The sequence below is a fragment of the Nannospalax galili genome, unplaced genomic scaffold (assembly GCF_000622305.1).
Source record: "Nannospalax galili isolate Female #2095 unplaced genomic scaffold, S.galili_v1.0 scaffold896, whole genome shotgun sequence".
Lineage (NCBI taxonomy): Eukaryota > Metazoa > Chordata > Mammalia > Rodentia > Spalacidae > Nannospalax > Nannospalax galili.
In genome coordinates, this window is record NW_008338110.1 from 600,755 (window position 1) to 624,386 (window position 23,632).

The 23,632-nt window shown below is 39.1% G+C and overlaps 2 pseudogenes; one reads left to right on the top strand and one right to left on the bottom strand.

Annotated features, from left to right (window-relative positions):
- Positions 1–793: 793 nt before the first annotated feature.
- On the bottom strand, positions 794–1,353 carry LOC115070331 (annotated as a pseudogene).
- Positions 1,354–1,447: 94 nt separating this feature from the next.
- Positions 1,448–23,632, top strand: LOC103733991 (annotated as a pseudogene).

Below are 23,632 nucleotides of genomic sequence, written 5' to 3' on the forward strand. Positions count from 1 at the left end.
TGTATCCCATGTTTACTTAAACACATGGAATGTGTAATTCAAGGTCAAACCCTGATGTAAAGCATAAGCTTAGATAACAAAGATGTGTCAGTTAGGCCATAAATTATCACAAAGCACAATTCTTTAGGGGCATGTTGATAAAGAGAGTGTGCATGGTGTGGTTGCTGGGTGTGGAAAATCTGTAGACTTTATCTTCATTTTTCTAGGAACCTAAAAAAGCAATTAAACATGTGACATGAAAACAGAAAGAAGAAGATTTGGGGAGGGGAATGATGACCTGCAGGGGGACAGGGGACTGGTTGGGTTGTAAAAGCAAAAAAAAAAAAAATGACTCATGACAATTGTTTTCTGACCTGTACTCACATGCAGTGACAATACACACACAAATACATATACTTATATATAAACATTTACATTCTAACTAATCGTACATTTGCACTTCAGTTAAGTGACCATTATTATCATTGATCTCTAGAAATTTCTCATTTTTCATAGTCAAATCTATAACCATTTAGAATAACTCCCATTCTTTCCCCCCTCAAACCTGATCAGTACCACTGTATTATGAAACACAGTGAAAAGTATAACCATTACATACATAGTAATTTTATTCTTAATTTCATTTTTCATTGAATGTTTGTGATTTTTGTATAAGATAGTTTGATGGTATTTAGATACACTCCCCTATCTGCACCTCCCCTCACTGTCCCCTCCCAACATAATGCATTTTCAAAAGTATATTAGAAATGAATGTCGTATATCCTGATATTGTAGAGCCTACTCAGGGCAGTTTTCATTTTCCTGTTCTCAGGCTGTAGATGAAGGTATTCAACATAGGGATGACAACTGTGTATATCATTGAGGACACAGCATTCTTTCTACATGAATCTGATATAGTGGTTCCAAAATATACTCCAATATCTGCTCCCGAAACAAGCAAACCGCTGACAGATAAGACCCACAGGTAGAGAAGGGTTTTGAGCTCCCACCCGAGGATGGCATGCTCAGAGAGGTAGAAACAATTTTATAGTAAGAGCAAAGGATCCCTGAGATGGAAAACACACTATATATTATACCAACCAAATATGAACTATGTTATTTGTGAAGGTGTCAGAACAGGAAAGATTAAAGATGTGAGAAGAGTCGCAGAAGAAATTATCAGTTTCCACATCCTTGTAATTCCTTATCTGTAACCAAATGATGCAACTGGGTTTCCACAAAGCTTAAAAAAAAAAAAGACACAAGAACTAAAATGACACAGAAGCAAGTATTCATGATAAGTGAGAAATTCAAGGGATGGCAGATGGCCACAAATTCAGCATAGGCTGTCACAGTCAGAAGCATGACATCCATACATCCGAAAATGATAAAAAGAGACATCTGACTGAGGCAACCTGTACAGGAGATGACTGTGCTGTGACTTTGGATGTTCAGAGTCAACTTTGGAATGGTGGTGGAGATGAAGCCAATGTCACCTCAGGAGAGGGTAGAGGGAAAGAAGTACACAGGGGTGTGGAGGTTGGAGTCAGTGCTGACAGCCAAGATGATGAAGATGTTCCCAAGCACTGTAATCAGGTACATGCACAGAAACATTACAAATAGGACAGGCTGAAGTTCTGGGTCCTCAGAGAATCCCATGAGATAGAATTCTGTGACAAGGGTTAGATTTTGTGATTTTGTATTACTAAGACACCTTCAACATCAGAATGATCAGAAAAATGAAAGTAATGACACCATTTTGTAGTACATTGATCAATTTTTCAATGGATAAGTGTTTACATACATAAAATCAAGTAAAATGATGATACATATATATTGTTTGTTTTAGGAGGAAGTGCAGCCTGAACAACCAGTGCATGCACTTGCAAACACATCAGAATCATCCAGTTGAGGCAAACCTGTGTTCTGCCAAAAGACATAGAGATGGCTGATGCGAAAATGGCCCGATACAGACAGCCAATGAGGAACAGACATGACCTTTCAATGGATCAATGGGACACCAGGAGGGGGGATATAAGGGAGCCCCATATCCGCAATAAATGAGTCTGCAGCTTCTCGCACTGCCTGCTTCTCACCTGACTCCATGAGTCTGCATCGTGACTCCGTGCCAACTCTAACCCCACCTGGAGGGCCCCAGGACACCTGCAACATCTGGCTCCCATCGTGGGTTCCCCATGCTGGCATGGGCATTGACCTTCCTGGGTTCTGGCCATTGTTGTGGTAGCTGCTTTTCTCTTCTGGACTGTGTTCTTTGCACTTTTCTGCTGGTCGTGCAGAGATCAGCCTTAGTTTCGCTTTCTCCACCAGGACTGCCTGGGTGCCTCTCCCCCACTTTCTTCAGTGTTGTGAGACACCCCCTGCCTGAGGTTTCCGTAAGTTGGCCCCTACATGTTACATGTGCCTTAGGTTCTCCCTTGGATGAGCGTGAGAGCCCCCACCTTCCCTTTCCCCTCCTCCTGTCTGTCAATTAGGGAGGTACACAGTTTGCTTTCAGTTGGTGCGGCATCTCCACATAAAGGCTGACCCTGTAGGTGGCAGAACCCAGCAGCGGCCCGACTGTCACTCCCTGTCTGGAGACACCATGTGGGCATGTGGCTGTGGCTTAACAAACCATGGAAGTCCCCCACTGAGCACAAGACATCTGGGTCTGACACATTCTCTTTGTTTGTCTTAGAATTAATATGGGTAATCTGTCCCCCAGCTGTAGGGAACCCCAAATCAGGGCATTAAAATCCCTCCTTGTCATCTGAGGTCTTGAAGTTAACATCAATGACCTAGATGCTTTCTGGAATGAGGCTACCATCCTCGCACCATGGGTGACTCTGAAAACATATGGGACCCTGACCTCTGGATGAGTGTTCTCTTCCTCATAAGAAAACGTGAGGTCTCATCTGGTGTTGTCCTGCCTGCTTCATTTGTCCCTATTCTCCTAGCAAAACCACTAATTCCTTTGATCCTACTTATCCTTGTCAATTGTCTCTTTCAGCATGCTGGACAGCAAAAACATGTCAAGAGAGACAAACTCCAGGTCCTCTTGGCACTTCAACACACAGGGTGAGAGTATCCCCATGAGGTCCTACAGGCCTGGCTCAGGGAAATCTGTGAGGCCTCTGTATAATTGCCTTCCCCAATCACCCTCGTGGGCTCATACCCATGGAGGTCACCCTTTGAGGGCCAGTAGTCAATGATAGGTAAGAGCTTGCTAACCAAGCCAACCTAAGACAGGAATGGTTCATAATACTGGGGAGCCCCTGAGGTGGGGCCAACAATGCCAAGGCAAAGAATCTTGGCTCCCACTAGAGCTTCACAAAAAGAAAAAGGGTGGATAAGTAGGAGGAAGTGGGCCTGAACAACCAGTGCATCTCGCTGAGGCAAACCTGTGTTCTGCCAAAAGACATAGAGACAGCTGACATGAAAATGGCCTGATACAGAGAGCCAATGAGGAACAGACATGATCTTTCAATGGACCAATGGGACACCAGGAGGGGGGCATATAAGGGAGCCCCATATCCGCAATAAATGAGTCTGCAGCTGCTCTCACTCCCTGCTTCTCACCTGACTCCTGGATTCTGCATCATGCCTCCACGCTGACTCTACCCCCACCCAGAGGGCCCCAGGACACCCGCAACAGTTTGTTATTTTTAATATCAGCTTTCACTATATTGGCCTGGATAGAGTTGAGGTCATGGTTCAGGCAATTTTCTTGCCTCAGGCTCCTGAGTACTGCAATTACAAGGGTTTTCCAACACATCAAGAAACTTTACATACATGAGTCTCTGTGTGGGTTCTCTTGGTGTTTGTTTTTGAGAAGATTTTTTATATTTCTATTTGCAATGTGCTGCTTGACGATGGTTGCTTTTGTTTTGTTTTGTTTGTTTTGAGGAAGATAAGGTCTTGCCAAACAGTTCACCTAACCTTGAACACATTATGTGTCATAAGCTGTTCTCAAACACATAATCATCATGCCTTGCACTTACAAGTCTTCTGACTATGAACATGAACATCATACATTTACAATATAAATAAACTGATATACTTTATATATCATATGCAGATTTCTGCAAATATACTTCAGATGCATACACATTTTGACAATCATTCTCATCTTGAAAGTCCTTCTGCAGTGTACCCTTTTATGAGAGACTCAACTGGACAAAAGAAGAAGACTAAGAACATTATAGGTATTAAATTCAATGCACAGTACAAGTTTTGTCTTTTCAGAAAAATATGAGAATAAGAAATACTCTGACATATTAAAAAAATCTTATGGAATTTTTAATGAAATTAAGAAGCAGAAAATATCATATTCTAAGGCAGTGGCATAAAATCTTTTGTTGCAAATGATAATTATAGGTTAAAATAGCAAAATCAAACAAAATAGGGCTAGCTCTCATAGCTTTGGAGAGAACTATGAAGGTAAATATACCTCTAACCACTCATCAAAGGAGATTTTTTTGCAACAGATGGAGATTATTACAGAGTTCCATAGCTGGTCAAACACATAGAATACGTATCTGTGAGATGCCCAGCCCTAAGTGATATATCTACAATGCAGCTTCTACACCTAAGGCTCAGAGAACTTAGAGGAACAGGAGGCAGAAAGAATATTAATGAATCTCTCAATCATCACCAGCAAAACTGCCTCATGCAACAGATGGTGATCAAGGCAGAAAATTACAATTGTCCAAAATATAGAGAAATAGAGACTTAGAGATTACAGAGTGTATGTCCTCAGATCAGACTCCCATATTAAACTTCTGCCACTCAGGGCTCAGGGACCACTGTAGAAGAGGTGACAGAAAGACTGTAAGAACCAGGGGTCATGGATGACCAGAAGGAAACATTTTCCAGGCTTCTGGGAAACTGTTCAAATGAACTTACAGCATTGGTGACAGTATACATAAAACCCTTGTAGGCTCAAACCAGACAAAGATCCAGCATAGATCTGGGGAAATGAGTAAGAAGTTCCACATTAGCTGAGTAAGTATTGTCACTGCTGGCTAAGGGAGAGTTGTTCTTCTTTAAGGGGGTGACAGGTTTATCAAGCTTCAGTGGATGAACTCACATCAAGGGACATCTGGGAACACAAATGACTTGATAGGTCTCAACATATATGACAGAATGCATGAAATCCAGCAGGGTAGGGTATGGGAGGGTGCAAATAAGGGGGGGTGCATAAATATGGTTAAAATGTATTGTATGAAGTGCACAATAATTCAGTTAAAATAAAAGGGGAAACTTACTGTGTACTTAATGTGAATGAATGTCATCACCATCTACTCTTTACCATGCCCTTTCAAACAAATTCAACATATTTCACTTATTACTAGGGCTCCTGATGGTAGCCATGTTCCTGCTGGAATAGACTGCACATAGCTAACCTGTGTAATTTCAGGTAAAGAAGAAGGAAAGGGGAAAAGTGGGTAAGCTGAATATGTGCATGACAATGTATTGAAATAATTTGTACAAAGAATGAGTAGGGAAAAATGATTCTGAAATAAGAAATCAAATGAAGATAATTTAAAATCATAAAATCAATATCCCCAGCATTTTTGGTTCAGAAATAATTTAGCATCAAATTAATATAAAATGCTTGTAGTTAAAATAATTTTCCTTATTTATTGCCTATTCATATCTGGAGGGCTTACAATGAAGAATTTATAAATATTTGATGAGGTATAGATGCATAACTTGATTTAAGTATTGTATCGGGAAAAGATGATGTTACCCTGCAAAACATGTTAGAAACTATGATGTTATCCTAAGGTTATATATCATTTATATGTTTTATGTATCATTTAAAAATAAATTCAACTTAAGTGAAGAAAATTATATATTTATAAAGTTAAAAATGCAAATTCTAGGGCAGTGATTATACTTCAACTAAAAGAATTTCTGCTAGGGGCTGACTGGAGGGATGTCTCAGGGGCTAAGGGCACTGGGTGCTCTTACAGAGGACCCAAATTTGATTCCCCACATCCACATAGTGACTAACAAACATCTTTAATTACAATTCCAGGGGAGTCTGATGCCTTCTTGGGCATTGCATCGCATGGGTGTACTTACATGCATGGAGTCAATACACTAATAACCTAAAATTAAAACAATAAATAAAATATTTTAAAAAGAATTTCAACTTAAAATGTATAACTTTTAATGCTACTACTAAATTTTCACTAATTTTATTTCATATACAGGTTTACACACACTTGTGCTTATATGAGTGTGTTCATGTGTCTGCAGGTGCATTTGTATGTGTGTGTGCATACGGAGGCCCAGACAGAACTTGAGCTGCAATATCCAGGTACTGTCCACCTTCGTTTTTCTTGAGACAGAGTCTTACACTGTTTGGAACTCAACAAGTAAGCTGGGCAGGCTAGGCACCAAGAAATAGGGATCTTTCTGTCCACACCTTCCACCATCACAGGAATTGGATTACAAACACATGCCAATATGCCAGCTTTCTCTAATGTGGATTCTGGTAACAAAACTCAGGTCTTATGCTTGCAAGGGTGAGCTCAGGACTGAGCTATCTCTTCATCTCAGTTTTCAATAATTTGATACAGACAACACATTAAAACCACAAGAAACAACTAACATCTGTTTTGTCATTACAGAATAGACTTGGCTAAAGTAATAATGCACTCAGATGAAAATTCTGAGTTTCAGAGATACTAATAAATTCTTCAATGCCACATGTAGTAAGTGGAGGTGACAGGATTGAATACTAAATTAGTAGATTCTATATGAGATGCACTGAACTAGTTTATTGTTTCCCAGACACTTCCAGCAGAAATCTCAACGTCTTAGCCACAGGAATATTCCAGGCCTGTGTTTGAAAGTTCTCTAGTTTACTAAGTAGGAATAGAGTCAAGATATGAGATTGTGTGGGCTAAAATAAACTTGGAGGGAGAACGTAGAAAGCTGCAAGAAAATCCAGGGTGACAAAAAGTCAGTGATATGTGACCATGTGTTACCCTTTCTGTGACCTTAGCCTGTAATCCACAGCCATCAGTCATACAATGAAATCAGCTGCTTTGGTTTCTGACATACCAGGAAGAGAGAGGGAGGGGGAGAGGTAGGTAGGGAGAGAGAGAGAGAGAGAGAGAGAGAGAGGCATTTACATGTGCACCCCCACACACACACAGAGAGCAAGAGACAAAGGCAGAAAGAGACACAGATAAAGAGGAAGAGAGGGGAGGGAATGAGGGAATGCTGCTCAGGTGAAAGAAAGTGAAATGCTTGGTTGTCAAGGAAACAACCTGCCAGAATACACTTGATAAATGCTTTGCATTTGAAATCATATTAGCATATGTAAGCACAGTTTTCTGTATAACACCCTCCTAAAAGTTAGGCAGTAATAATTGCTTTACATTTGCCATAAAATAACAATAATAAGCCAAGCATGATGGAGAATGCCTGTACTCTCTGCACTCAAGTGCTATACACAGGAAGATCCAAAGTTGAAGGTTATCCTGGGATACATTAGTCCAATCTCAAAAAAGGTTGGCCTTTATAACTATTGGAAAATGTGACACATGAAATGAAATAAGTTACATAGGACACACAACATTCCCTAAAATTTGGGAAGTTCTAAAAAACAGTTCATGGTGTGTTTGGAGAGTGCAACCCTCCTCATCTTCCTTATAATCCCCATCATAATCCTCTGAGTTCTTAGTAATGAGGTTAGAAGTACTATTTGCTGCTACTGGGGAGAAATGCTTATGCACAGTGTCTATGAAGATTATTATGAATAGTATAAGTGAAAATATAATTTGAATATGGTTTCTGGGACTGTGATTAAGCCAAAGTCCCAAAATTTACATCCTTCACAAATGATATATTTTAAATCATCTGGACATCAAACTGTTAATTTTTCATTATGATGAGGAAATAACACTTGCTGCTCACAGCCCAGATTCATGGGTCCCTCAATTCTGGGTCATGATCAAGGAGAATGGATCCCTGAAGCTTCCCAGTGAAGCCTTAGTGTCATCAGGACTGTTAAATAGTAGGGTCAAATGGGAGCTTCCTTTTGCAAAGAAGCAAGGAGGAGGAGATACACTTGGAGCCAGCTACACTGAAGCTATCAAACTCCAATCTAGAGAGATGGGTTGGTTATTGACTAGTAAATGACCTTGGAGGCCCAATGCACAAAACTCCTAATCAGAAAAAATAGTCCATGTTATTGGTCTAATTCTCTAAGGATTTCCTGATATTAATGTTAGAGGAAGTAGAGAAAACAAATTTCATAGTTCTCAGGTGAGTCTCAGGTGGATGGTTCACATCTTTGTTTCTTTTATTTCTAAAATACTCTTACTGATTCTTTCAAATTTTTGCACAATGAACTTTTTTGGTTTTTTGAGACAGGATCCCCCTAGCCCCAGATGACCTGGAACTCACTGTGTAGTCAAGTTCACAGAGCTCTACCTGACTTTGCCTTCTGAGTGCTGGGATTAAAAACATGTGCCACCATGCCCAGCCTTCATATAATGAATTCTGATAATATTCGGGCCCCATCCCTCATCTCCATCCCCATCCTTTTACCCTCTGACTTCATGTTCTCTACTATTATTTTTCTAAGTCTTATCAAGCCAAATTTGTGTTTCCCAGACACTCTTGGATGTGGGCCCATCCCCTAGAGCCTTGTCAACCTATCAGGCACAACACCCTTGAATAAAATTGTCTCTCCTTCTCTCAGGAGCTACATATTACTAATAGAACCTCAGATAGGGATGGGGTTTATTGAAAACCTCCCCCTCCACGCTGGGTTTTTGTCTGGCTTGGGCTTTCACAGGTTCAATGCACACTGTCACAAGTGCAGTGGGTTCCAAGTGTCACGGCCCTATTGTGTCCATACAGCACAGTTTCTTTGTATTTGCCCCCAACTCCTGGCTCTTAAAATCTTTCTGCCCCCTCCTACACAATAATCCCTGAGCCTTGGGAGGAAAGAATGTGCCATAGGTGTCCAATTTATGGATGAATACTCTTCAGTGTCTTATTCTCTGACTGTCCCACCAGTTGTGGATCTCTGTATTAATTGCCAGTACTACAAGAAGTTTCTTTGGTGAGTATAGAGAGATGTAATAATCTATCGATATAACAATAAGTCTTTAGTAGTCAATGTAACACTGTTTATTTAGCAGGATAATAGTAATAGACTCTCCCGCTTGGCCCGTGACTATTACAGCAGTTGCCATAATTTTCCAGGAGAGTTGTTATTGTAGTTCACAGGGATATCACTTGGATAATTTTGATAATCACTTTTCTCTTCCAGTAGCAAGAATAGCACCTTTGATCACTATGAAAGATTGCTAGTAAGTATAAAGCTTTAAAGTCAGCATCAGCTTGATTTGTTATTGTCTACAACTCACCAATGTAGTGTCTTCTGTAGAGTCTTACTGTCAAGTTCTGATGGACAATTAAGAGTAATGGCAATGGCCAGCATTGTTTGAGGGTCTATATGAACCCCTGGTCAACAACTCCAAATGAGTGACTCTAGTTTTGGTATTGGATTATTTTTATTTGACGGCCTGTAATGTCTGAGAGGGCCACTGAGCCTGTTATAGGGTAACTACATTTAAACCCTTTTATAGTGTATAGGTATGAATTTTAAGAAAATTTTATAGAAATAAGTTTCCATATGACTTTTTAAAAAGCCTTTAGGTTATTTGTTCCTCTTCTGACTCCATCTTTTGCCCTGCCCTCCTGTTCCCTACCCCATTTGTCCTTTCCTATTTAGTTATTCCCCTTCCCCACTTTCTATCACTGCATTCTATATCCTCACCCTATTACTCCCCCATCTCCCTTGGCTTCTTTTTAGCTTCAGGTGTAGATTTATCAATTGAAACACACTTACCTAAAGATTCAAGAACAGCATCCACTTACAAGACAGAACATGAATATTTGTCTTTTTTTCAGGCTGGTTGTTTCCAGTTCTATTCATTTACCTGAAAATTTTATTGGAGACAAGTCAGCATGTTAAAGAAATAATTTGACTCTGACTGAATAGAAGCATTGAGAAAAATGAAACCAGACCCCTGTCTCTCAACCTGCACAAACTCAACTCCAAATGGATCAAGAACTTCAATATAAGACTAGTACCAGGATAGTAGGGAAGAGATGTTACCATGGGGGAAGTGGGGAAAGTGGGAGTGCTCAGCTGGGAGGGGAGGAGGAAGGGACATGCAAGGGACCACAGTGTAGAGGAGATGGAAATCAGGAGATGGTGGATAGTGGGAGGCAGGTGTTATTGGGGTGAGTTTCATGTTAATGGGGGCATTGGGACTGGAGAGGGGGCAAGGAGGCTCGATGGGAAGAAAAAACGTAGAGATCAATGAATCTTGGGGGACTGGGAAACCCAGAGGGAAATGTGATGCCCCTAAAACCCCATGAGAAATGCCCATACAGTGTATAAACATTAGTGCATATGTATAGCTGAGGACTGCCTGGCAAGAAACAGAGTGCCAAACAGAAGAGATTTGCCTTTGAATGGTTGGTGAGAGTGGTTCAGGAGACTCACAAAATAACACAGGCTATTGCTAAAGCTCTTGGTCATCTCTCAGAACTAGAAGACCCTGCTGCTGAACATAGGACATATATCAGATACAGGACTTAGAGCAATGGCATGGAACTGACCCGGAGGCCTTCTATCTGAATTTTAGCTATCATAATGCTAGATGATAATATGCAGACTGTCAAGGGAGAAAGACCATCAATGGTCCAACTCAACCCTAAACCCTAATGACTATAATGACTGGCACAGCAAACTACCTCTATTGGTGCAATAATGGCACTCTTATGGTGGGCAGCAATTAACAGCTATCAAACTGTACTTCAAGCTTTTTCAATGGGAGTGAACTCATGGGTAGCACTGTAAATTCAACCAAATACACAAGGCAGGAGAGAACATAGATTCTAGAGAATAACCTTTGTCTTTCATATCTCTAGACAAATGAAATTTCTTATCATATGCTAAATATGGATCCTTATATTTACAGACAAGCATAGCATAAACCACTCATCAAAGAAGCTTCTCTGTGCAACAGATGGAGACTACTGAAGAATTTCACAACTAGATGGACACAGAAAATATAGACTTGAGAGATGCCAAGTACTAGGTGACACATCTACAGTTGAAAATCTACACTTACAGCATTCATGGAACATAGTGTAACAAGGGGTACAGAGAAAACTAGTGCATCCCTCAACTCTCACCAGTACAGCCTCCATATATAACAAAGTGCACTGCACACAGAAGGCCACAACTGACCAAGTTTTAAAGAATAGGACAATGCAGAATGTATATCCTTGAATGGATATCCCTCCTGTATTGAAACTCATCCACCATGGCTCAGGGACCATTGTAGAAGAGAGGGCAGAAAGGTTGTAAGAGTCAGGGCTGGTTTATGAACACAGGGAAGTGGAGGATTTCAGGCCACTGGAAGCTTACACATGTGAATATGTGGCAATGCTGGCATCAGCACAGAACTCATGTCAACTCAATTAAACAAAGGCCCAGATGGGAGGATAAAAATGGGTGGCAGACTGGTCCTATACTGAGAACCATTGGAGATTGTTTGATGCTGGATGAGGGAGGCTATGCCTTACATACGATCTCTACATGGGATGACTAGACTCCAGTGGACGAATTTTCACTGAAGGACATCTGAGTACAAAAGCTTTACTGGATGGGTCGTAATGTGTATAGCAGAACACATGAAGTCTAGTGAGAGGGTGAGAGGGGGAGGGGTCTAAATATGATTGATAACTGTTGCATGAAATTACAAAAGCTCAATTTTTTTTTTGGTAAAAAAGACCCAGTACCCTGAACTTGATAGAATAGAAATTAGGGAATACATTGGAATTATACAAGCAGGAAAGGACTCTATAAACAGGAGTATGAGCATTAATACCAACAACTGAGAGTTGGTAACTCATGAAACTAAAAATCTGTACACAAAGGAGACCATCATCCAAGTGAAGAAGACACTTACAGAATGAAAAAATATCGTTACCAGCTGTTCATCATGCATAAATTATTTAGAATATACATAGAACTCAAAAACTAAACAACAAACACCCCAATTAAAATGAGGGGCAAGCAACTAAACAGCAAGTTCTGAAATGATAAGAACAAATGCTGAGATATATTTAAAAAAAATATTTCACATCTGCATACTTTCCCCATCTCCTCTTCTTGGACTTTGGCCCCTTCCTGCTGAGGCTTTGGAAGTATCTGTCCAATTCTGTTCCCATCAGCTCTCCTTGGGCCTTGGCCCCTTTCCTCTGAGGCTTCTGGAGAACACCTGACAAGTTGGGGTCAGTTAGTCAAATTCTCCTACAGTGCCCTTCCCCATGATTTGAGACAATCCCCAGTCCTGCAGCTCCAGGGTTTACATCTTCTCTACTAGCTAGTCAGAATCAGGCAGTCCTACTCTCATCTGTCCTCCGTGGGATTTGGCCCCTTCCTGCTGAAGCTTCCATAGACTATTGGACTATTTGGAGAGTTGGCAAGATCCCACTTTGCCAGGTAACCATCCCCATGCTATAGGACCAGCTACAGTCCTGGGGTTCCAGGACTCGCACTCTTTCTGCCTAGTTAGATATAGCAGCCCAGTTAATTTCCACCATCTTGGGCCTAGGTTCCTTCAGCCTGGTGAGTTCTTGACTAGGCAACTTGGATTCTCCCAATCCCTAAAATAAAAAACAAAAGAGAGAACCTGATGCACAGACCAACTAACCATTCATGCACAATTAGAAAGCATCTGTGTTACTGGAACATAATAAACAGACTCAAACTTCAATTCAGCAAAGGCAGGCATGGATTTCATATCAAACATACAACTGACAAAAGAAATCCATGTGCCCAGAACACAACAACAACAAGAACAAACAAGAGAAAAAAACAAAAGTAATATTTCCCCACCAGAGCATTTTGCAATGAGAAATAGTTGGAGGAACATAGGACACAGAAATTAAATAAAAAATCATAAAAATAGTCAAAGAATTCAACAGATTTTAAGAACATACAAAAAGAACTCACAGAACTCAAAGAAGATAGGAATAAACTCTTGTCTGAACCTAATGAAAATATAACTATATGACTGAATGAAATGACCAAAATAATTCAGAATTAGAAAAGTGAATTTACAAAAGATACAGAGATATTGAAACTCTGGATGAAATGAAGATTGAATTGAAATACTAAATAAGCCAATTTGAAATGATATGAAACAGTCTCACCAAAAGAATAAATGAAGTGGAAAAGACAGTATCAAGATTGGATGACACACTTAATGAGCTGGACTGTTCAAACAAAGAATATGAACAGTCTTTTAAAACAGAGGAATAGAATATACAAGAAATATGGGACATCATGAAAAGACAAAATTTACCCATTACAGGCATAGGGTAAGGAGAAGAATCTCAGGTTAGTGGCATTGACCGGATCATCAACAGGATTATAGAATAGAAATTCCTTAAATTAAGGAAAGACATACCCATAAACATAAAAGAAATAAACAGAACATCAAATAGACAAAACCAGACCAAAAACTCCCATGGCATATCATAATAAAAATACTAAATTTACAGAACAAAGTTAAATAAAAGGAAAAAACCATCAGAATTATAGCTGACTTTTGAATGCAAATGATAAAAGTCAGTAGAGCCTGGAGCAAGTTATTCCAAATGCTAAATGATCATAAATGCCAACCGAGAATATGTTATCCAGAAAAAAATGCCTATCATGGTTGAGGGGGAAAGAATAATGTCCCATGATATAAATAGGCTGAAAGAATTCATGTCCACAAAACCAGCCCTACAGAAAATATCCAAAGCAATACAAGGGACTAAATAAAGAAATTATCATATCTGAGAGATTACAGAAAGAAAACAAATGAAGGCATAAACTGCATAAATACAAAATAAGACAAAATAAATACAAACTAAGAACAAAAATAAAAACAAAATGACAGTAATCAATATACACCATTCAGTAATAACTAACACTTGCTTCACCACCCCAATCAAAAGACATAGGCTAAGTGAAGAGATTAAGAAACCAAATTCATCTTTTGTTATCTACAAGAAACTCATCTCATCTTCAAGGAGACAGTACCTTAAGGTAGAAGGATGGAACAAATATTCCAAAGAAATGGCATGAGGAAACAAGGTGTTGCAGTTTTTATATCTTATAAAATAAAATATTTCTTATATCTTACAAATTAAAACTAACCAAAAGAGATAAAGAAAATCACTTCATTCTGATCAAGGGAAAAATTGAGCAAGAAGACATTACAATCATGAACTTATATGCATCTAACTCTGGTGCAACAAATTTCATAAAAACAGTACTACTGGAATTTAAGATTCAGATTAATGCCAACTCAGTAGTAGTAGGTGACTTGACTATCCCACTTTCTCCAATGGACCAGTCATCTGAACAAAGAATAAACAGAGAAACATATGAATTAAATGACATCATATATTAAATTGACCTAAAAAACATCTACAGAATATTCCACTTAGGCATTGCAGAATATACATTCTACTCAGAAACCATTGATATTTCTCTAAAATTGAGCACATACTGGGGCACAAAACTAACCTCAACAAATATAAAGAAATGTAAATAATTTCATGTATTCTATTGGAACACAATGCAATAAAGTCTAAAGTCAGCAGCAAAAAAGCTCTAGTAAATACATGAAATCATGGAGATTAAAGAACACACACCTCAATGATGAATGGGTCAAAGAATAAATCAAAATACTTTTGGAACTAAATTAAAATGACAAGACAAAACAACAAAAGTTCTGAGATATGATAAATGCTCCTAAGAGAGAATTTTATGATTCTAGATGCTGACATCAAAAATGAGAAAGAGCACATGTGAATGACTTAATGGTACAACTGAAGAATCTGGAAAGGCAAGAACAAAACAAACTCAAACTCTGTAGACAAAAAGAAATAACAAAAATGAGAAAAGAAATAAAAGAACTAGAAACAAAGAAAACAATACAATGAATCAATGACTCTAAGAGATGGTTTGTTTTCAAAAAACATTTTATTTATTATTTTATGTATATGAGTGTATTGTCTACATGTATGTGAATGCACCCGTGTTGTGCAATGCCATCCAGGTCAGAAAAGCGTTTCGGGATTCCCCTGGAACTGGAGCTAATGATGGTTTGTAGCTGCCATTTGGGTGCTGGGAATCGAACTCGGGTCCTCTGCAAGACCTGTCAGTGTTCTTAACTATTGTGCCATCTCTCCAGCCCCAAGATCGTTATTTGAAAAGATAAGATAGACCTACCCTTAGCCCAGTGAACCAGAAGAAAGAAACAACAAATGCAAGTCAACAAATCAGAGACCAGAAGGGAAACATCACAACAGACACACACACATACAAAGATCCAGAACATTATAAGGGAATTCTTTTAAAACCTAAATGCTTTTAAATTTTCTTGAACAATTTTATTCTTTTTTTATGGGTTCTAAAATTTAGGGATTTAATTTTTTATTTTAAGGAATGGTTTTAATGTAGTTACAAAGCAAATTTGGAACATAATACAGAATACTCACAAATTGCATTAAAATGATCATCCATATTCCATTCCTCTCTACTACTCCCATCCTGTCCCCTGCCAGCCTTGGGCTAAAGCAGACTCCTATTGCTCTGCCTCAGATCTTTGGACTAGCTTCCTAATCCAAACTAGCTAAACACCTTAACATAAATTTCTAAGTCCCTCCTCAAGTGGTCCCCCCATCACCACTATCCCTAGCTTCTGATCAGCCAAACAGACCTGCCCATCTAGGACTCTGAACTACAAGATAAAACCCTACTGGTGAAGACAGGACATACTTCAGATACAGGACTTGGAAAATTGGAGTGGCAACTGAACTTGAAGCCTTCTACCTGAAGTTTATCTCATATAATGATAGATGATAATACGTAAACTATAAGGGGAAAAAAGCAATTAATGGTCCAGCCCAGCCATTAAGCCTAATAACTATAACAACCTCTACAATTATGGCTCATGGAACATAGCAGAATAAGGGATAGAGAGAAAATTAATGCATCCTTCAACTTCCATCAGTCCAGCTTCCTTATACAACAGAATGTGATACACAGAGAAGGTTCCACAATTGACCAAGTTTTAAAGAACAAGAGACTATAGAGTGTGTGTTACTAGTTAGGACTCTTATATTAAATCTCACCTACCCATGTCCATTGTGGAAGAGGGGGCAGAAAGATTGTGAGAACAGGACTGGTTCATGAACACAGGGAAGCTGAGGCTTTAAGGCCATTGGAAGCTTACACTTGCAAACCTGTGACAATGGCAGCATTGAACACTGGACCCATGCCAACTCAGACAAGGGCCCAGAGTGGACAGAGAGAAATGGGTGGCACGCCAGCCTTAGACTAAGAACTGTTGGAGACTGATTACTACTGGGTAAGGGAGAGTAGGCCTTACACGTGATCTCTAGATAGGCTTCTTAGACTCCAGTGGATGAATTTGCACTGAAGGATATCTGGATACAAATACTTGTCTGGGTAATACTTAACATGTTAATGGGAATACGTGAAGTCTGGTGGGGTGTTGAGAGGGCATGGATAGGGGAGGAGGGTCTAAATTTGATTAAGAACTGCTGTAACAAATGTACAACAGCTCAACAAAAGTTTTCTTAAAGAAAAGAAAAACATAGAAACAAATGAAATGAAGAGTCAACACGGGTTTTACTTGAGTGTTGTGTGATGTTTTCTTCACTTCTTCTTCCATTGGAATCAGGAAATCTTTAGAGATTTGGTGCAATAACATGTAGTAATTTTTGTAATTAGGACTTTTGAGCATTGGGCCTCTAAGGCTCCATAATAGTCAACCACCAGCCCATCTCTCTGGCCCTACAGTTTGATATCTTCAGTGTAGCTGACCCCATGTTTCTCTTTCTTCTCTCCATGGGTGTCCTCTACAGGAAGCTCCCATCAGAGTACTCTTCAGTCCTGTCCCGAGGATACATCCTGAGACATCACTGGAAAGCAGCATGGGAAGGTCTTTGGATCTGTCTTCCTTGGTCCTCACCCAGCAGAGAAGCAGGAGAACTCAGTAAGTACAGAGGGACCTGTATATCTATGGAGGGTGATTGGAACTATTGTTTCCTAATTGTGATGAGAAACACAGTTTGATGTGTAGATGATTTAAGCTACATCCTTTCTGAGGAATAAGACTTTGGACATTTTGGGTTTACCACAGTCCTGAAATCATATTCCAATCATCTTTTACCACACTCTACATACTGTCCCTAAATGTATAGCAAATGTGTCCTTCTAAACTGATTCTTAAGCAGACAGGATCATGATGGTGATGATAAGGAAGATGAGGATGACATTCTCCCAAATACAATAAACCATTTTTGAGAGCTTCCTAAGTCCCAGGCACTGAGTCATGTGTTCCATGTAGCTTGTTTCATTTCATGGGTTTCATTTTTCTACAATTATGAAGGCCAGCTTATTTGAGATAAGTCCCACCACACTTGACTTATTATTGTTACCCTACAAGTGAAAGAGCATATTATTATTATATAACCTGTAGCAGATGGTTACTTAGAAAACTGCACTTAAATATGCTCATGTGATTACAAATGCAGATAATGTTATTAAATTATACTGGCAGGTTGTTTCTTTGACAACCAACAAAGCATTTCACTTTCGCTCACCTGAGTATCACACCCCTTTCCCTATTTCTCTCTCTCTCTCTCATTCTCTCTTTCAGTTTCTGTCTCTCCATCTCTCTCTTCACTGTATTCCTGATACTTCACCAAGCAGAGCACTGGGTGTACCAGCTGAATGAATTAATCCAGTGCATTAATGATAGGTTCAGATCACAGGCTAAGGCCACAGAAAGAGTTATAAATGGTCACATATCTCTGTCTTCTTACTAGTCCTGGATAGTCCTGCAGTTTTCCACAGTCTTCTTTCACATTTGTTTTATCACCGTATTTTCAAATGGAGATGATATCTCAGTTTGATCCCTGTTTAGGACCCTGGACATTATTTAAACATGTGCCTAGGATGTTCCTGTAACAAGACATTTGGATTCTTGCTTAAGAGTCGATGTCTGGGAAAAAATAAATGAGTTCAGTGCATCTCATACAGGGTTTCATAATTTAATGCTTAGTGCTGTCATCTCCACTTACCTCATCTGTGGCATAAAACAATTTGTTAGTATCTCTGAAACTCAGCCTTGTCATCTGAATGCATTATGGCTTTAGATCACTGTATTTTGTAACAAGAATAGATACTGATTGTTCCAAGTGTTTTTAATATGCATTTTGTAAAATTATGGAAAACTGAGCTGAGGAGATAGCCTAGTCTGTAGAGTACTTGCCTCAGTTGATTGCGTGCCTCACAAGCATGAGGACCTTAGATTGATCCCAGAACCCACATTAAAGGAAGCTGGGCATTGCGTCATGTGTTTGTCATCCAAATGCTGTGAAGCTGGGAAGGTTTGGAAGGTGTGGGGACCTAAAGGCCCCACCTTGCATAGGTCCAAAACGAAGTTACTGGGGGAGCAGCCAGGCTTGCTTTGAAAGTCTGAAGAATACTTCTGCACTGCTGAGGAGTGCATCATCAGCATGTGACCATCCTTAAGATACAACCCCAAGAGGGGGAGGGGGGAGTTCCAGGTGCCTTTATAAGCTTTGTAACACCTGTAATAAATGAGTCCCTGCTTGACTAGACTCCCCGTTACATCTGAGTGTCCCCGGGTTGTGGGCTGGCGAACAGCGTGCTTACTCATCCCCAATCATCACCTCTCTGGTTTGAACCCGGCAGGAAGGCACATTCCTATTTCTTGCAGGATAACAACTCTATCTTGAGTTTCAGGCCAGTGTCAGAATTTCTCAAATATAAAAGAAAGTGGAGAGTGCCTGGGAATGACAGCAGAGCTAGACTGCTGGTTTCTACATGTGCACACACGCTTACAAGTGCACCTTATATGCATGAACATTCACACATACACATAAGCACACATGTATAAACACAAAGTTAGGGAAACTTTTGATAGTAGTAGCATTGAAAGCCATATATTTAATGTTAATAGCACTATGGTAAAATGCCCTTTTATGTGAAGTTTTCTAATTTCTGTATGAGGACATTTTATTTTTGTCTTTGTCTATTTGCTTATGTTTGGAGACAAATGACTGTTAGTTTTACTTCTGATTTCCACAGCCTTTGTACTATCTTGTCCTGCAGGAATCTATGAAAAAATAAGATCCTGTGTAAACACTGAATGGACGTATCCTACATTGACTTCAACACACTTGGTGCTTTCCTTGCTGTGATTTCTTCCCTTTTTAGGAATATTCCACATAGTTACAGACTAGACAAAACAGCTATATGTGTGTCTACGTCATTTACATATGAGACCTATAGTTCCATTGAAATGTATAAATCATTCACAGCCTATGGTAGTTATTTTCATGGTTGTAAAAAGAGATGAAGCAGTAGAAGCATCACATTAACCTTAGCCTTGGGTGAGACCCAGAACAGACAATACATTGCTCTAAGTTTCAAGTACCCTTAAGTTACATTGATTAATAAAGACACTCTTGCCTTAATGATATATTTTTTATTTAAAAGGAAACCACAGACAAAATATGCATTAATTGTCACACTTAGATTTCTTTTCACACATTTATTTGAAATATGTTTTAGTCTGCTTTTTCTATTTATAAAAAGTAAAAGAACCATAAAGAGAATAGGGCAGGACATGTTACATTACAGAGCTTCTCGTCATTTTGGGTCCATTGCCATTTGCCAACTGCACACCACCATAAGCTTGCTGTTTCCATAAAAAGGAATGCTTACACAAAAAATACATCAATCAGGGACTGGAGAGATGTCTTAGTGGTTATGAGCACTGGCTCCTCTTGCAGAGGACCCAGGTTCTATTTCCAGCACCCACATGGTGACTAACAACCATCCAGATCACCAACTCCAGGAGAATCTGATGCCTTCTTATTACCTCTGGAGGTATTGCACAACACGGCTGCACCTTCATAGAGGCAGGTAATACACTCATACAAATAAAATAAAAATAATAATATATTTTATAAATAACTTAATCACTGCTTACTGAGCTAGAGACTTTCCTCAACTGTCACCCATATCTTGTCCTGGGTTTAACCTGTTTCAGAAATTGAAACCACCATGAAAAGATCACCAGACCCAATTCAAATTTAAAAAAATATTTTATTTATTACTATTATTTCATGTGAATGCCTGTATTGCCTGCATATAGGTAAGTGCACCTGTGTTGTACAATGCCCACAGAGGACAGAAAATGCCGTTGGATCCCCTGGAAGTGGAGTTACAGACAGTTGTTAGCTGCCACGTGGGTGCTGGGATTTCAACCCTGTTCTGCAAAAACAACCAGTGTTCTTAACAGCTAAGCCACCTCTTCAGCCCCCAATTTAAATTTTAATTGGTCAAATTTATTAGTGCTATAGCTGACCATAATCCCTTAGGGAAGATTCAGGACCCACAGCCCCAAGGAGACAGTGAAACTAGTTTATTAAAGGTGAAAACTACAAATACCATAAGAATTTCATACACATGACAGTGCCATGAAGTGGTCCTGAGTATGGTCGGAATGGCCCAAGTTAGCAGATACGCAAACATGGAAGCTAAAACAAGCTTTTGTTAGTTATTCTCTTACCAGATATATAGAGACCTTGACAGTAAGGAACTTTCAGATTACTATTGTTCTTTAGACTTCTTGGGTAGGCAAGAAGCACAGCTGCAGTGCCTGGGAGGTGACCAAAGTCAGCTACTTCAAAGAAAGCACTCTTCCAAAGGGAAGCAATTAAGTTCAGACTTGACCTTGAAGATGGGTGTTTTTCTAGCTTCTGAGGTTTAAAGTGGCTTTGTACAAAATGAAAAAAAAAAAGAAGTTACTTTGGCTATTACAATTTGGGGACTCCTTGTGGCTATTACAAACCTAGCTTTTCTATCAGTCAGTGGAAATGGGAAAATCAGAATGTGGAAAGTGGGAAAAATAATTCAAAATAGTTTTGGTGGGATGCTGGGGTCTGTACATTGTGAAACTTATCAGTGGGAAGCAGCTTGTGCTGAGACAGGTCTTGCAGCAGTTGGATCCTAGGAGCAGAGGCCTGTTTATCTTCTAAACTTATGTGGGGAAGGAGACTGTGTTGAAACAGTTTCCTCGTGGTTGGAGCAGCAGCTTCTGACTCAATTCCTGTTTTTTGGAGGCCCAAGGGCCTGTCTAGCGAGGCTTTACTGCACTGGGGGAGGGTTGCCTGCAGACCTGGACTCTAACACACAGTAGGAGCCATTTTCTCACTGTATGTTTATGAGGTTGATAAAAAAGAGAAGTTAGTAAATAAATTTTCAGATTAAAAAAAATTTCTTTTATTGTTAGTGTACTTTGCTCACAACTACCTCCAAATTAAATAACAATCCAAATGAAATTCTTATCATTTAATCTTTTTGATCAACAGCAGGTGCAGTGCTCTCTAATGGTATTTTTCCACTCTGACATGATGGAAAATATCCATTTAATTATCTATATTTTTCAAAATTTGATGTCCCCCAAAGCCAATAATCAAAGAAGTAAGCTTAATACTTTCAAATGATAATTAGTATTTGATGAAGCAATAGATGAAATACAGGATAAAATTAGACAAGTCCAAGAATGGTAGATGTTGAGAATAGAGACAGGAGTGTAACAATATGTTTCCTTTAAGAAATAACTTGAATTTTGTGTCAAATTTTGCAATTTCAGTAATTACATGATCTGCTACAAAGGATTTCATACCATTGGCTGAGAATATAATAAGGTGTATTTGTCTGCTGCTTAATTCCATTTAGAAATTACCATGTTATTTTCTTAAATATGGAAGAATCTTTCTCATCCTCATATATTTTTCAGAAAATATTAAACTGTGTTTTACTATGAACATAAATTTGTTACCCATAAAGTTCTTGGCCTTCTAATCTTGTCAAATTGAGTGACTCTCAGAAATGGGCATAGTGCTGAAAGTTTTCTAATAGTGGTAATTATTGTTGAAGTTGTGTACATCTGAAGTTTACATATTTCAGTTGTTAATACTCATGTTAAAATATATATCATATGGTGTCCATGCTTGTAAACAGATGATTGAAGTATAATGACAGGTCTTTTGAGAACAGTTTTCACTGCATAATATGTTTAAGAATAGAAGAGTTGTTCAGCAAGACCCAATCTCTAGCAAAACAAACAAAACAGAACAAAACATAAACATCACACAGAAAAAGACTCTTATTATTAAAAAAAGACCTCGAAGACAAACTCCAACAAAGAGAGAGAGAGAGAGAGAGAGAGAGAGAGAGAGAGAGAGAGAGAGAGACGGGAGGACTCACGTATATAAAGTGTTGAATATGTTTGAAAACACTTGTGATCCCAGTGTTCACAAATCTGAGGAAAGAAAAATGCTAGAACCCTGACTTCAAGAGTATTCAGGTTCATCTAGAGAGAACCAATATAAAACTACAAATGAACAATTTTACATATCATGTATGTATAAGTATGTATCAGAGTGTATATATGTATCATTCTATCTACTTATCTATTGAAGTATTGGTCACTGTACCTACAAAATGGTCGTATTGATTCTTTCTTTTGTCTTGATCTTCTGTATTTTGCAGGTGTCCTAGTAATAGAGAATCACAAAATCTGACACTAGTCTCAGAATTCTACCTCATGGCATTCTCTGAGGACCCAGAACTTCGGCCCTTCCTCTTTGGACTGTTCCTGTCCATGACTTGGTGTCTATGCTTCAGAACCTGCTCACCATCCTGGCTGTCATCTCTGATTCCAATCTCCACACCCCCATGTATCTTCCTCTCCAACTTGTCCTTGGCTGATATGGGTTACATCTCCACTACAGTCCCAAATTTGATTGTGAGAATCCAAATCCACAGAAGAGTCATCTCCTATGTGGGCTGTCTCACTCAGATGTCTCTTTTTATCACTTTTGGATGTATTGATGCCATGCTTCTGACTGTGATGGCCTATGACCGATTTATGGCCATCTGCCATCCTTTGAATTATCATGTCATCATGAACTCTCATGTTTGTAGCACTTTACTTATGGTGTCTTTTTTTCTCTAGCTTTGTGGACACCCAGCTACATCTTTTGGTTGCATTACAGATGACCAACTTCAATGGTCTTGAAATTTCTAACTTCTTCTGTGACCCTTTTCTGGTCCTTAATCTTTCTTGTTATTACACCTTCACAAAGAGAATAGTTCAATATTTAGTTAGTATCATGTATGGTGTGTTTCTCATGTCAGGGATCCTTTTTTCTTACTACAAAATTGTGTCCTCCATTCTGAGCATGCCATCCTCAAGTGGGAGGTCTAAAGCCTTCTCCACCTGCAGGTCTCACCTCTCAGTTGTTTTCTTATTTTGTGGAATGGGAATTGGCATATATATATTGGATCAATTCTTTCAGAGTCTTCCACAAACAGTGCTGTGTCCTCACTGATGTACTCTGGGCTCACCCTATGCTGAATCCCTTCATCTACAGCCTGAAAAACAGGCTGTTTTGTGATAGAATAATTTAA